This window comes from Marmota flaviventris, chromosome 16, assembly GCF_047511675.1.
Source record: "Marmota flaviventris isolate mMarFla1 chromosome 16, mMarFla1.hap1, whole genome shotgun sequence".
Lineage (NCBI taxonomy): Eukaryota > Metazoa > Chordata > Mammalia > Rodentia > Sciuridae > Marmota > Marmota flaviventris.
In genome coordinates, this window is record NC_092513.1 from 63335802 (window position 1) to 63349433 (window position 13632).

Here is a 13632-nt window from a genome sequence, read left to right on the forward strand (position 1 = left end):
GAAGTCTAACTCTCAGGCCACAGAATGCTCCTGCACATTTAAAAAAAATTGAGAGTGGACAATAATGGGCAATTTAAATACTTTATATTTAAATATCACTTTCTGGGTTTTCCTCTTGTATTGACTCTTTCCTATCAATGTATCTGATAACTAAGTAACATGCTTGATTTTAAAGGGATAAAGAAACTCAAGCTATACTTAAACCCAGATCTTTGGAATATACATAAAGGGAGCAAATACTCAACTCCAAGGCTACATCTCCAATATTTATAAGGATGTACTTAGAAGGGGCAGAGCTCATTTTAAACTTTACTTCCTGAATGAATTAGCTCAACTTTCACAGAAAAATCAGTCTACCTCTTTAGAATTTTATAGAGAGTTTTATTTTTAATTGTATTAACTGATTTAATCCTCTAAAATACTATTTGTGCAACAGAAAAAGTAATATACTCAATGACACTGGAGTCCTGTGATGGAATAATACATCTCCAAAAAACAAGTCCACAGCTTCCTTCACACTACCTGGGAAGGGAATCCCACTATCAGCACAGCCTTCTCCGGCCTCCTCTCATATGATGTCCCAAGATGGTGCTCACTGCCCATCAGGCAGCCCTGGACTCTTTCCATCACAGAGATACTATGTGGCGGTCTGCTGACTAACCCCAGTGGCTCTGACATTGGCTCATTTACTTATTTATATATTTCAGTTTTTCATGATCAGCTCACTGGAATAATAACCTTTTCATAGTCTATTGTCAAACTAAAAAGATTTGGTATAACTGGAAATAACGAATAGCTCCCAATAATTCCATTCTGACTTAATTTCCTTTATGAGTATTTACTGGCAACCAATAAGGAAGAAATTTATACAAAGAAAATAAAAATAAATTTATAATAAAAATAAAGATAACATGAAAAGTCCAATTTCTTCAATTTCATAAAATGCAAATAATTAATTTTTGAGCTATAGGAATGGAAATAAAGATGCAAGCTCTCTCTGAGGAAGGAGCAGAAGCAACAGCTTGCCACAGTCTGGCTGGGCACAAATAACCCAGCCACCACAAAGCCTTGTAGGTTCAAACAGCAATTCTTTATTCCCCAACTCTCACTGGCACTGCCCACACACTACTCGGGAACACACCCCTTCTACCAGCTCTGCGCGCCCAATCTCCCTGAATCCCCACGAGAAAGTAGCGGGTGCCCAGGCAGATTCCCGCAGGGTCCCTATACAGCTCCATCAATCCAGCATCACAGCAATTATATACAGCTTAACTCAAATCATCATCTCAATGGTTCGCTGGCGTCACCTTTCAACCATTCCCTCTGGCAATATGCCAGGCGTCATTCTGACTTGTGGCTCTTAACAACAGCTGACTCAACATCTCTCTGATCAGGACTTGCAAAGCCAAGGCCATGGCTACTGGACAGCTCTGAGGAGCTGCTGAAGGACACCTGGGGCAAGGCAGAGGCCAGCAGAGCATCACAAATGTCTGCAGAGAAAAGCAACACGTTCAGGTAAGCACACTGGGAGAATCTCTCCTTTCTCCTCTTCCTTCCTTCTCTCCTTTCTTTTTTAGTTAAGAGGTTAGAATTTGCACCATCTTGGTCATAAGCATATTAGTCTATGCCTAACAACAGGCTAATAAGGAAAATAAAAGCCCTAGTTTCCAGTCTTTGTCATTATCCTATTGTAACTATTCCCCTCATGGCCAAGTCAAAGCCCTCAGTGTGACGTGACTGGAAGGCACGCAATCACATATCACGGAGCACTTCCATCTCGCACACACATAGAAGACACATAAACAGCCTGAAGAGCAGGGGTCATAGCAAGACACCACAAAAGAAGCAAAAGAGGTGAGTTTTGTTAATTGATACCTATATTTTCAATATGATTGGCTTAGTTTCATTTACCTAATTTAATTTTACTTTTTTATTTTTCCACAGATTCTATCCAGAATACTTTTATTATACAAGTACCATGCACATTGGGGAACATTTACAGGCAAAGAGTTCAATTCTAAACCTCCATTTCACCCACACAAACTCTAATGCACATTTACCTTACAGTGAATGAGCCTCACAGGAATGAGATACCAAGTTATTGCTTTCTGAACAGAGAGCTCCGATTAAATAGAATCTTCGAAACCAAGAACAAAGCCCTGTATCCTCTTAATTCTTCATACCCTGTGTACAGATGAATAAAATCTAAAGACATGTTATAAATTACCCCACCACCATTAAAACTTAACATTAAAATCAAATCATATTTCTCAAAAACTTTTAAGAAGTACATCAGTATTTACAGATCCCATTAAATTATGCATAAATATATTCTGTACACTCAACACACTGTTTCTCAAAATACAGAGCCTCCACAGGGGCTTGGGGGTGACAGGCAGCAGGAGAGCTTAGTGTCACCCTTTTCAAGTTTACTCGAAAAATCAAGATCTGAAATAAATATGCAAATAAAACTTCAGTTCCTTACAGGAACCTGTCTTTCCAAGGAGTCACCCACTTAAAGAGTTAACTTTCAAAGTTAAAAGAGAGAGAGAGAGAGAGAGAGAAGAAAAATGAAACGTCAGCAGACATTGTTTCTACAAGTTTCCTACAACCAGAAGGCCCCTCTGAGCATGGGGTTTGCACCCACGCAGCACCTGCTCCCTGGCTGCAGAGCACGTGGTACCTTTGCCTCCTCCTGGAGGGAACCATCGCTAAAGTAGGTAGACAAAGACTAATTTTTGAAAAAAAAATTTAGTGAACATAAAAACCAGCCATATCTTAACACCGAAGGAAATAAATTATCGTTAACCTGAATATCATCAATCTGAAGTTTCAACAGCATGGCTTCTTGTCAGCTCCGGAAGTCAGAGGAAGGAGGGATGGGGTTCCAAAAAATAACACTGAGCAAGTAAAAACAAAACAAAAACCAGTACTTGTCACCTTGGATCCTGTGTTCAAGGACAGATACTGCAGTGCTAGAGAAGCCACAGGGATCCATGAGGGCAGGTCAAGATCCTGCAAGCCTGAAGTGACAGAGGCCTTTGGATAGGTGGGTAGGGGAGGTTGGAAGCTCCTCCCCTAGCAAGAGCATGTCCCAGTCTGTCCCAGTGGAGACGGATTCCTCAGTCTTTTCCCTTCCTGCCCTCTGCTCACCCCCATTTTACTTCTTGTGCTTCTCCATTTTCTCCAGGGTCTTATTAGAATCTGCGGGACTCTGGTCTCCGGGGTTCATATAGGATTTGTCTATGACAATCAGGGCTTTTTTGACCTACTTCTGCACCACAGACTCAGCAGTGCAGATGGCCTGGCTGCCAAACCCATGGGTGGATAATCAGGCTGAAAAGAGACAGGCGGTTCTGTAGGTACCTTTCCAAGATCAGGGAGGGCCTGTTGCTGCAGTTGGGTGTTCCGTCCTGATTGAGGAGGTCCATTAATTCTTTCCACACTTGCTGAGCTGCCCCCAGTGTATTTATTCTTCTTCCTTGCAATCTCGGTTTACCCTCCTGGGTGAGGCCTGGTTAAATATTCGGCCACTGGCTTACTAGGAAACTCTACTTCACAGACATAGACAAAGTCCCAAGCCAAGTGAACAGCTTTTCCTTCCTCCAAGGATGTCAGGATTGTCTCAAGAGCAGCTTTCCAAGTCTCCCAGCCAGAAGATTCAGCCCAGTCTTGTCCAACTTTTCTCCACAACGATTGGCCTCCATTTTTGGACTTGGCTTTTCTGAAAACACCTCCCAGCAAGAGGCATTTAAGCATTCAGGCGGTGACAATCGCCTCTGCACTTCAGCCACAGTCACTTTATATTTGGATGTGGAGCTGAGGAGAGACAGTCTTCCCAGAACCAAGCAGAAGACTTCATGGGATTCTGCATGGCTCCCACCAGCTCCTTCTGACAGGGGAGACCTAGGGGGTTCTTAATCATGGAAAAATGGGACCTTTGCGGATTACAGTCTGATCAGGCCCAAGCTGGTGTGAGTTGACGTTCTGCACCTTTTCCATCTGGTGAGCCATGTCCTGGAGCCTCAGGTTCTCTGCCAGGCCGGTGGCATCCAGGGCGTGCGCACTGGGGAACAGCAGGTCTAAGCGGCTATAGCCCACGGCGCCTCCCTCCAGCCCGGAGAGATGGGGGAGCAGGCCCGCCAGGCACCCTAGGTGCAAACGCAGGCTGGCCCCCTCCTGGCTCTGGCGGCCAGGCCAGGACTGCTACTGATTGCTGGCAGCCACAGGCTGGTGCAGGGGATTGATGGCCGCAGCATAGGCTTAGCTCACATGCAAATAGGGATCCACCGACTGAGTGTAAACCAGATGCTGGTAGGGGGGTGGAAAGTAGGGTGGCGGCTAGTATTAAGGGACTCCAGTGTGGGACAGCAGCAGTGCGGAACTTTAAAGATGCTGCCCAGCGGAGGTTAGGTGGGGGATGCGTGGATTCCCGTGGCTACAAGCCCTGCAGGGAAGGTCTGGGCGCTTGGTTCCCACGGGGCGCTCTGAAGCACCAACTCAGGACCTCAGGTCCCCAGCCAGATAAGTCGGAGCTTGCGCTCCAGGGGTAAGTCCGCTTGCGGCAAACACCGTGCAGACCCTGCTCGCTCATCAGCCTACAAATGTTGGAGTCATAATTTAATTTTAAATAATGGCTGTATTTTGACACTGACTTGTAAAATTCATGAAAAGTTCATGGTTGTCTCTTGATAGCAGCTGAAAATTGGTATTAGCACATGACTCAATGGGGACATATTAGAAGGATTTTCTTTAAAATCAGGAAGACGACTGCTTCTTTTATCATTGTACCAAAAGTCCTATCAGTAAACACAAGAAAATTTAAAATGAAGAGCATATAAACTGGAAAGAAGAAAAAGCAACTGTTAGAACTTGCAGATGATGTGACTGTATAGATAGAATTTTTTTTTTTAAATGATCGCTTAGCTATTAGCTCAATATTCAAAAACTAATGCTATATTGGAACACTAGCTATACATACAAAGTAGGAGAGAATATCAAATGGTAACAAAATATACTGGCTCCTAAGAATGCATCCTACAAAATGATGCAAGTGTTTATGGGGATCATTATAAAAACTCTGTTGGGAAATGGGAAGAGGGGGACTACCTAAATGCAGTCTGCAAGAACTACAAGCAGGAAGACTCCATATTTTTAAGGTATCATTTTCCCTAACTTGAGCTAAAGGTTCACTAAAAGCCCAATTGAAAGACCAGGAGGTGGGGCTGGGGATGTGGCTCAAGTGGTAGCACACTTGCCTGGCATGAGCGGGGTGCTGGGTTTGATCCTCAGCACCACATAAAAATAAAATAAAAGATGTTGTGTCCACCGAAAACTAAAAAAAAAAAAAAAATTAAAAAATAAATATTAAAAAAATTCTCTCAAAAAGAAAGAAATAAAGAAAGCCCAGGAGGTTGTTCATAAGACTTGAAGGAGTGCCTTACATGGCTCAGGGTTCTTAATCCAGGGGAATGAAGGGAAGGGGCTATGTAAACCTGAGTAGAAGACAATTACATCTTTATTTTCACTAACCTCTAACTAAACTCAACATGACAGACCACACAGGTTCAGCATGCCCTGTGCATTTGGTTAACCAATATAAATTAGATATTTTTATAGCAATCACTGCATGGTTAGAAATACTGTTTGTGTCTCTCATTTCTTCAAAATAACAGTAGTTATTAAGTTCATCGCCAGATTTTGTTATTTTACATGCTAATTAATAGCCAAGGATGCCTATCATATTAACATTTCTAGTACCCTCATTACTGCTCTTTAATAATTGCTTTTCTCTGTAATTCCAGTTGCAAATGTTCTGCATCTACTAGCATTACTCTGAGAAGGTGCTCATTGGCTTCAGCAAACTGCAGAATGGATTTGTTCTTGGCGCGTGTGCGCACACACACACACACACACACATACACACACACACAAATGGTTAAGAAGCCCCAAAGTGGTTGGGATGTTACTGGAACATTATGTTACTGGGGCATTATGGGCATTTCAATGAATTCTGTTCAGACTTTGTTACCTGGAGTGTTACCATGGCAATTTCTCCAATGCAACAAAACTCCAGTCAGAGTCATTCGTATTGTAGGCAAAGGGGTTCCCCCATTGGTGGGGGCAAGTGAGAATTAACCCATGAACTGTTTAACATGAGGGCCTGCTCCCCTTCCCAGCCTGAGCCCCAGCAGGCCTTCCTTTATGAATGTCCATTGACAGTCATGGCCCATGGCTCCCCCGTAGTCACTTCTGCTCATATTTTTTTTTTCTCACCACTATGGTGTCTCCCCCGCCCCCAAACACACACACCCACACCTCTTAGTTTGGTGAGAACTAAGCACAGATTTGAGAAGCAGAGTATGCAGGGTATAAGTCAGGGAGAATGAACCAGATGACTAATCTTGGGATGTTCCTCAGCCTCAGACTTCTCATCTATACAATGGAGATCACACAACCAACAGGGTTGCTGTTAGGATGAAAAGCATTTGCATTATTTTCTTTACGGTGAAATGAGTTATCACATATTAAGACCCTACAAATAATCCTGTGAGGTCAGTTATCACATATTAAGACCCTACAAATAATCCTGTGGAGGACAGTTTTAACCTCCACATCCAATTTAAAATACAAGTGTAGGGGGAGGCATTCACAGTGCCAAACAACACATTCATTCATTCCCCAAAGCTTAGTATTAAAAAGAAAAAGAAAAAAAAAAGACTGGTCACAGTAGTGCATGCCAGCAGCTCAGCAGGCTGAGGCAGGAGGATCATGAGTTCAAAGCCAGCTTCAGCAACTTAACAAGCCCTTAAGCAACTAAGGAAAACCCTGTCTCTAAATAAAAAAAATTTAAAAAGGGCTGGGGATGTGGTTCAGTGGTTAAGTGCCCCTGGGTTCAATCCATGGTACCAATAATAATAATAACAATAATATTTTTAAAAAGAAACAACTTTTATAGTATAATCTTTCCTTGGGAAAAACAATTTGATACTTTTTTAAAAAATGATTTTCTTTATAACCCTAACTGGAAGGCCTTAGAATCAGCTATTCCAATTGATTCCTGAGGTCACCTGTGAAATCATATGATCAAAACAAAGTGCCCTGCTGCCCTGACCCATGCGGGCAGCTGAACTTCAGGTCGCTCATGTGAATTTCCAGGGACACCAAATAAAACACAGACATACACTTTACCTTTAAACAAGCTACAGGATGGCTCCACCACTCTCAGCCTCAAGCTCCCCAAATGGGAGAGTGAGGAAAAGTCAGGAGAGGCTGGCCAGAGAGAGGGAGCACGTTCGGAAGTGGGCTTTTATTGGGGGGACCTTCATTCTTAGAAAGTTCCATCCAAAAAAAGGTCAGAGGGGCAGGGTTACAAAGGACAGGTGAGTGTAATTCGACCCAAGGGGCTGCAGGGTGACACACCTATGTCTGAAGACAAGTCCTCAACTTCCAGGACGGGACAACGTCCAGGTCACTACGAGATGTAGTGATGGTCAAAGCCTCTCCGCTCAGGGACTCAGAACACGAATCATTCAGAGTGACCTTCCACAGTGCCCACCTCCTGTGAGGCCCTGGCACAGGAGGATCTCTCTACCTGTGTACTGCACTTCTGTATCTTCCAGCTAATTGACATACACACAAGGTGAAGTCTCAGGTACCCTCAGAAATCTTCACTCCTTGATGTTTTCAATATGAACTGTTCTTTCTTTTATACTATGATGCCTGGAGCAAAAGTTGGTAGGATCAGATGTCATTTTTATTCTATGACATCATTATAAAATATGCTGTTTCCTTAACTGAATATTATTCTTATAAATAATCTGATAAATAATGTCCATAAGAAATAGATAAATCTTGAAATGCTTCAAAGCTTATTATTTGTACTCAGCTTTCTTTTCTCCTAAGTTATAGTTCTTTACAATTGCTTTATCATCTCACCTGTTAAAAAATTTTCTTTGAATAAGCTTATAAGAATGAACATAAGAGAAAAGGAAATACTGTAGTTAGGCCAAAGCAAATTTATTTTTCTGTATAATAGCCACTCATATACATGAGGATGATTCTGCAAAATTATCTCAACTTTTGAATGCACTTATTCGTTCATAGGTATGAACATAATCAAGGTTGTGTCTAAAAGAATCTTTAGAATTGGGCTGGGGGCATAGGTCAGTGGTAGAGTGCTTATCCAGCCTGAGCAAGGTGATGGATGAATTCCATCTCTAGCACCACAAAAGAAAAATTTTTAGTTGTGATATGTTTTATAGAAAAACTAAACACATCACAAATATACACAATTGACACTGATTCAGGTCAGATTGCTAGGGCTATCCTCCTAGGCTGTCTGATGCAACAAATTCATATTTATAAAACATTTAAACCATATTGAAAAGCCATTTTAATCAATAGCCTGTTGTTTGTCATGCCATAATAACAACCTTAGACTGAAATAATAAAAAAATATTTCAGCTTCTGATTTTAAAACTTAAGACACACTCATTCTTATGGATTCAATCTCTGGTAACAAAAAGAAAAAAAAATCATAATAAGAACCAGAGTGTCTAAATTTTCCAGGTGGGTGTGGGGTTATATTGTTGTGGAATAATTGAAAATTGCTGCACAATTTTTTAAGCCCTAGAAATAATATGAAAAAGTTCATATGGTCATTTCTACTTAGAGAAATGTTTCTTCTGAAAATACCACAGACTTTAAAAACCTACAAAAATTTAACAAGTGTACTGTCACATTGGATCCATAAATATAATAACGTGTTGGGTTTTCAGGATAAGACTTAGGCTGCAGGAGAATTTTTTTCACTGTCTTAGAAAACACACACACACACACACACACACACACACACAATCTGATAATGTGAACATTCGCAGTTGAGAAGAATTTAGAGAAACTTTATTTAGTGACCCTGTAGGAGAGTAAAATATCCTACCCCAGACACATTTCTTTGTCATATTTTAAATTGGACAATTCAGAGAAACTTCAGGCTCTGTGAACACAGGAGTGGTTCTGAAAGGTGGTTCTTTCCCAAAAGAAAATTATCTATCTACATTAGTAAATAGCAGCTGTGCATTGGGGTGGGGGGTCCATTTTATATCCCCCACCTCTTTTCTGCCTAGGAGAGCTGTAAACACAGCAAATAGAGATTGGGATTCTAACACCTGACCCAGATAGTTGGCCACAGGTGGTTGTTGCCTGGAAGACCCCTTCTGCATCACAAGACACCCTTGCTGGCTGTGCATATCCAATCCTCCTATGATCTCTCCCCACCCCCACCCCTGCTGGGTTTTCCCTTTTTCCACCTTAATAAATTTGTATAGCTCGTCTCCAATTTAATCTCCATCAAGGTGTACCAGTGAACCTTGAGAGGGCCCAACAGAAATGTCCCTTTGTCTGAGCAACACCATGTGTGGATAGTGACTTTTCTTTTATAAATCCAAATCTAAATCTACACCCTATAAGCATTACTAAAGCAAGAAAACTTAAAATATAAAAATTAACTAAGTATTTAAATTGCTCACAGAAAAAAGTGTGTGTTCTATAATTTACCAGCAATAGTGATTGTAAAAACTTCTTAAATACACTGGTAGGACTGTAGAAGCATGAATTAAATACACCCCATGGATACATTCAGGGGTCACCTAGCCACCACAGGTGAGCCTCCTTGGCTACAGCAGGCCCCATAGAAAGTGGATTATGGGCCAGGCATGGTGGTGCAGGGCTGTAATCCCAGCAGCTCTGGGAGGCTGGGCCTCAACAACTCTGCCTCAAAACTAAAAACTAAAAATAAAAATGGCTGGGGATATCCCTCAGTGGTTAAGCATCCCTGGGTTCAATCTGTAGTTACCCACACCCAATTAAGAAATGAAAGAAAAAAAGTAGACTGAGGAAAATCACATGCTTGAATGATCTCATCCACCCATTCTACACCATGAACACAATTTCCAGGTTTAGGGGAAGATATTCTTACATAAAACAGTGAATGAACTAACAAGCACTCATTGAAACAAAACATGACTTTTTTTCCTAAGTAGGAAACAAGTCTCACAATTGACAGCATGCACAATTTATTTTCTACTGAGCATTCTTCTCTTTGACACAAAACCAAATCTCAATTTTTTTTAAATAAATGTTTAAGGTTAAAATCCACTGTGTTCCTGAAGAACATAAATAAGAACATTCTCCTTCCTTATCTTCCCCACCTGGTGATCTCAGTCCCTATTTTTATAACAATTGAAATTTTCAGATAGCTGTTCAATATCTACTAATTTAGATCTTATCAAATTTTACTGTTTTATTAATTTGTTTTGCATACTATTGATAAGAGTTTTTTTTCACTTCATTTTCTTTGGATTCATTCTCTCTTCTTTGTGAAGTACATCCTTCCTTTTCTTTTCCATTAAGTTTATAGATTAGTGAGTAGGTAGCATCTCTGAATAATATCATATTGAGATAGAATAAATAAAAGATAGGTAGAAAGGAGACAAAGGAAGAAAAGGGAGACTACTTTAAACTCAAAGCCCTGTGATAAATTTCCTCATACCTTCACTCTCTGGTCAGTTTTTCTCTAAGGGCTGTCACTTCCCAAGCCAGCTTTTTTTCTAAGAGCCTGAGTTCCCAAAAGGTGCATCTCACTTCCTTGACAGCCTCATTCTTCCTGAATATGGATTCCTTACTTTCCTGAATAAATCTCTGCTCCTCCCTCTCTCTGACATGGGTGTTTTGTTTTTGCTGCTTGGACTAACCAATAAGCTATAAGCCTTCCTTTTTATCTTGAATTCTCCCTTACTGAATTTCTGTTGACAGCAGTGATAATTTCACCACTTTGCCCAACAGTTCACTAATCCTAGAAACACTGTATTCAATTTAACTTTACCAACCACTCAGGCAAACCAAGGATTTAGATGGTAACATAATGAAGGACTTACAGAGTCTGAGTCCTTCAGGCAGCACCTGCTCTAAGTCTTCTGGCAAGAAATTGAACCTGCAGGACTCCAATCAGTGGTTCCACTGCTTGCTCACATATTAGAGAAATTTTCTGCTGGGTCTTGAATATCCCAAATAATAGGACATTGCAAAGAAGACTGAAGCTTCAGCCAAAGTTCCAGGAACCACCCAGGGCTATGGAAACAGAGTCCAATGTCCACCAGTCCCAAAAATCAGGAGGCATTACAATTCCTTCTCCAGAGAATAAAACCACTAAATCAGCAATACAGTTTCTGAAAGCCACATCCTAAAAATATTTAGAAAGTTTCATAATTTTAAATATCAGACACATTCATAATAACCTCCCAAGGAAATAAAAAAATGTTATGTTTGTTAGTCAAAAACCAAACTTTATCCAAGTTTTTTTTCATGGGTTAGATATAATTGACCCTGCCTCCATGCACATCTTACATGTGCAAGTATACCTTATCCTAAAGTGTATACAGGAAAAATTTAATGAATGCTACAGCACAGATAAGAAATAGTATATATTTTCTCCCACTTTGCGATTTATAATCTTGGAAGAAATTTTTTATTGCTGATATTAATGAGCATATAATAAGAATGCAATTTCTAATTTTAATCTAATTAAAATGCTAAGTGTTTTGTGAATTGCACTGCTATAATCATTGGTATTCACGTATCACTATAGTATACTGATTTAGTTCAAGTTGTGGAATCAGCCCAAGTGCTTAACTGATGAATAAATGAATACAACGGACTCTTACTCAGCCATAAAGAAGAATGAAATCATGTCATTTGTTAGTTAAATGGATGGAACTAAAGAACACCTGTTATGCTCGAATTCGGGACGCCCAAAAGACCACCAGAGACCCAAGATCGATATAAGCAGCAAAGAGGTGTTTATTGCAAGCTAGCTCGGTCCTCCGCGCACACACACAGCAACAGGTGATGCTAAGAGGTCCCGAGCCCAGGTTTTGCAGCAGTTTTATACATTCTTTGGAGAAGGCAGGGACCCCCACATACATCATAGCATCTCCTAGCAAATCATCACACACCGCGGGGGAAAATCAAATAACAATTCTAAAACATGATTAGCACATTCACTGGCGGGAACAAGTTGGGTAGGAGGGATTGGTCACTACAAGAGGGGGATTCATTTAAACTGATTGGTTTAAACCGTGAGGATGTCGCAAGGGGAGTATGTGCCAAACTGCAGGGCTTCTAGTTTAGATACTGGTCACCACACCTAGGTGGAAGCCATCTGGAATTTCAGATATGTGGTTATCTTGGCCTATCTTCGGCTTTTCCGGCTTTTCCAAGAACTGAACTGTTTCCACAGAGCTTTTCTGTAGATTTTTTCTTGACTTTAGGATTACAATAAGTCAGAGGTTAAGTTTCAGAGCAAAATAAGATCCCAAGCAGAATGAAATTGCTTAGGTCTTTCACACCATGCTAAATAAAATATGTGAAGCCAGATTCACACAGTCCAAGGGTAAAATGTTCTCTCTCATATGTGAAGCAAGAGAGGGGGAAAAAAAGGAATAAAAAAGAAATCTCATGAAAACAGACAGGAACCAATAGAGTAGAAGAAAGGGATAGACAGGAAGAGAGGAGACAAGGGCATGGGGAAGTCATGGGTAATGAAATCTACCAAATTAGTTATGTCCCTCCATAAATAAATCAAAGTGAATCTCACTGACATGTACAATTATAATGCACTAACAAAAAATAATAATAATAGAAGAGAGATCAGTAGAATAGAGTAAGTGGATGGGAGAGGAAGGGAAGGAATAGAAGGAAAGGTATTGGGGAATGAATGAGACTAATCAAATTATGATATATGCATATAGGAATATGGCATAATAAATTCCACTATTATAATTATAACACACTAATACAAATAATAACAATTTTTGAAAGTCAAATGTTTTATGCTTCTATTAGTTTTCACTATAATATATTGAAAATACCCAATATTTTGAATCTAATGATATTTTTACCTCTTTTCCAAGCTAGCTCCCTATTCCATTATTGAAGATTAAAGTTTCTAATGGACAAGAAAGGATATACAGACAGTATAAAGGGACAACTGAACTAAGCAGCCTTATGATCACACAATGATATGTTCAATGCCTATGTCATAGCACCATTTTCAAACACTTAAAAAGAATTAAAGTGTTTGACTCTTAAGCAAATACAGAAAGTTTTGTAAGCTCATCAACAAATGATCCAGGGAAAGTACATTTTTGAGGAAGTAGAAATTTACAGGCATTTTTGAGAGGACATGAGAAAGAGATGGCTAGATTACATAAAAACTAATTAATGTCCTAGAGGACACTAACATCTTTATCTTTCCTATCTGAAAAACTGCACTCATCAATTTAGCAGATAACATTTCAGTGTTTCAATTATAATGAAATAGTAAACTAGTAAGAGAGCTATGGGAGTATTATCCTAGATAATTAAGAAATAATGGGTACCAGTGAAGCCAGATTTACAGATTTACCTGTTAGTGTAGTTAGGTAAATTGGATCTAATATCGAGTAAGATAAATAAAACGGAGGCCATTATTGAGAATGCAGTCCAGGAAACCAGAGCGACACTTGGGGAAATTGAAATGTTAATGTCCCCAAGGCCCGGAACCCATTCTAAGGAACAGTTAATGAAACAGCT

At 40.1% G+C, this 13632-nt stretch overlaps 1 pseudogene; it reads right to left on the reverse strand.

Annotated features, from left to right (window-relative positions):
• Positions 1 to 3160: 3160 nt before the first annotated feature.
• Positions 3161 to 4594, reverse strand: LOC114106274 (transcription factor AP-2 gamma pseudogene; annotated as a pseudogene).
• Between the last annotated feature and the right edge of the window lie 9038 nt (positions 4595 to 13632).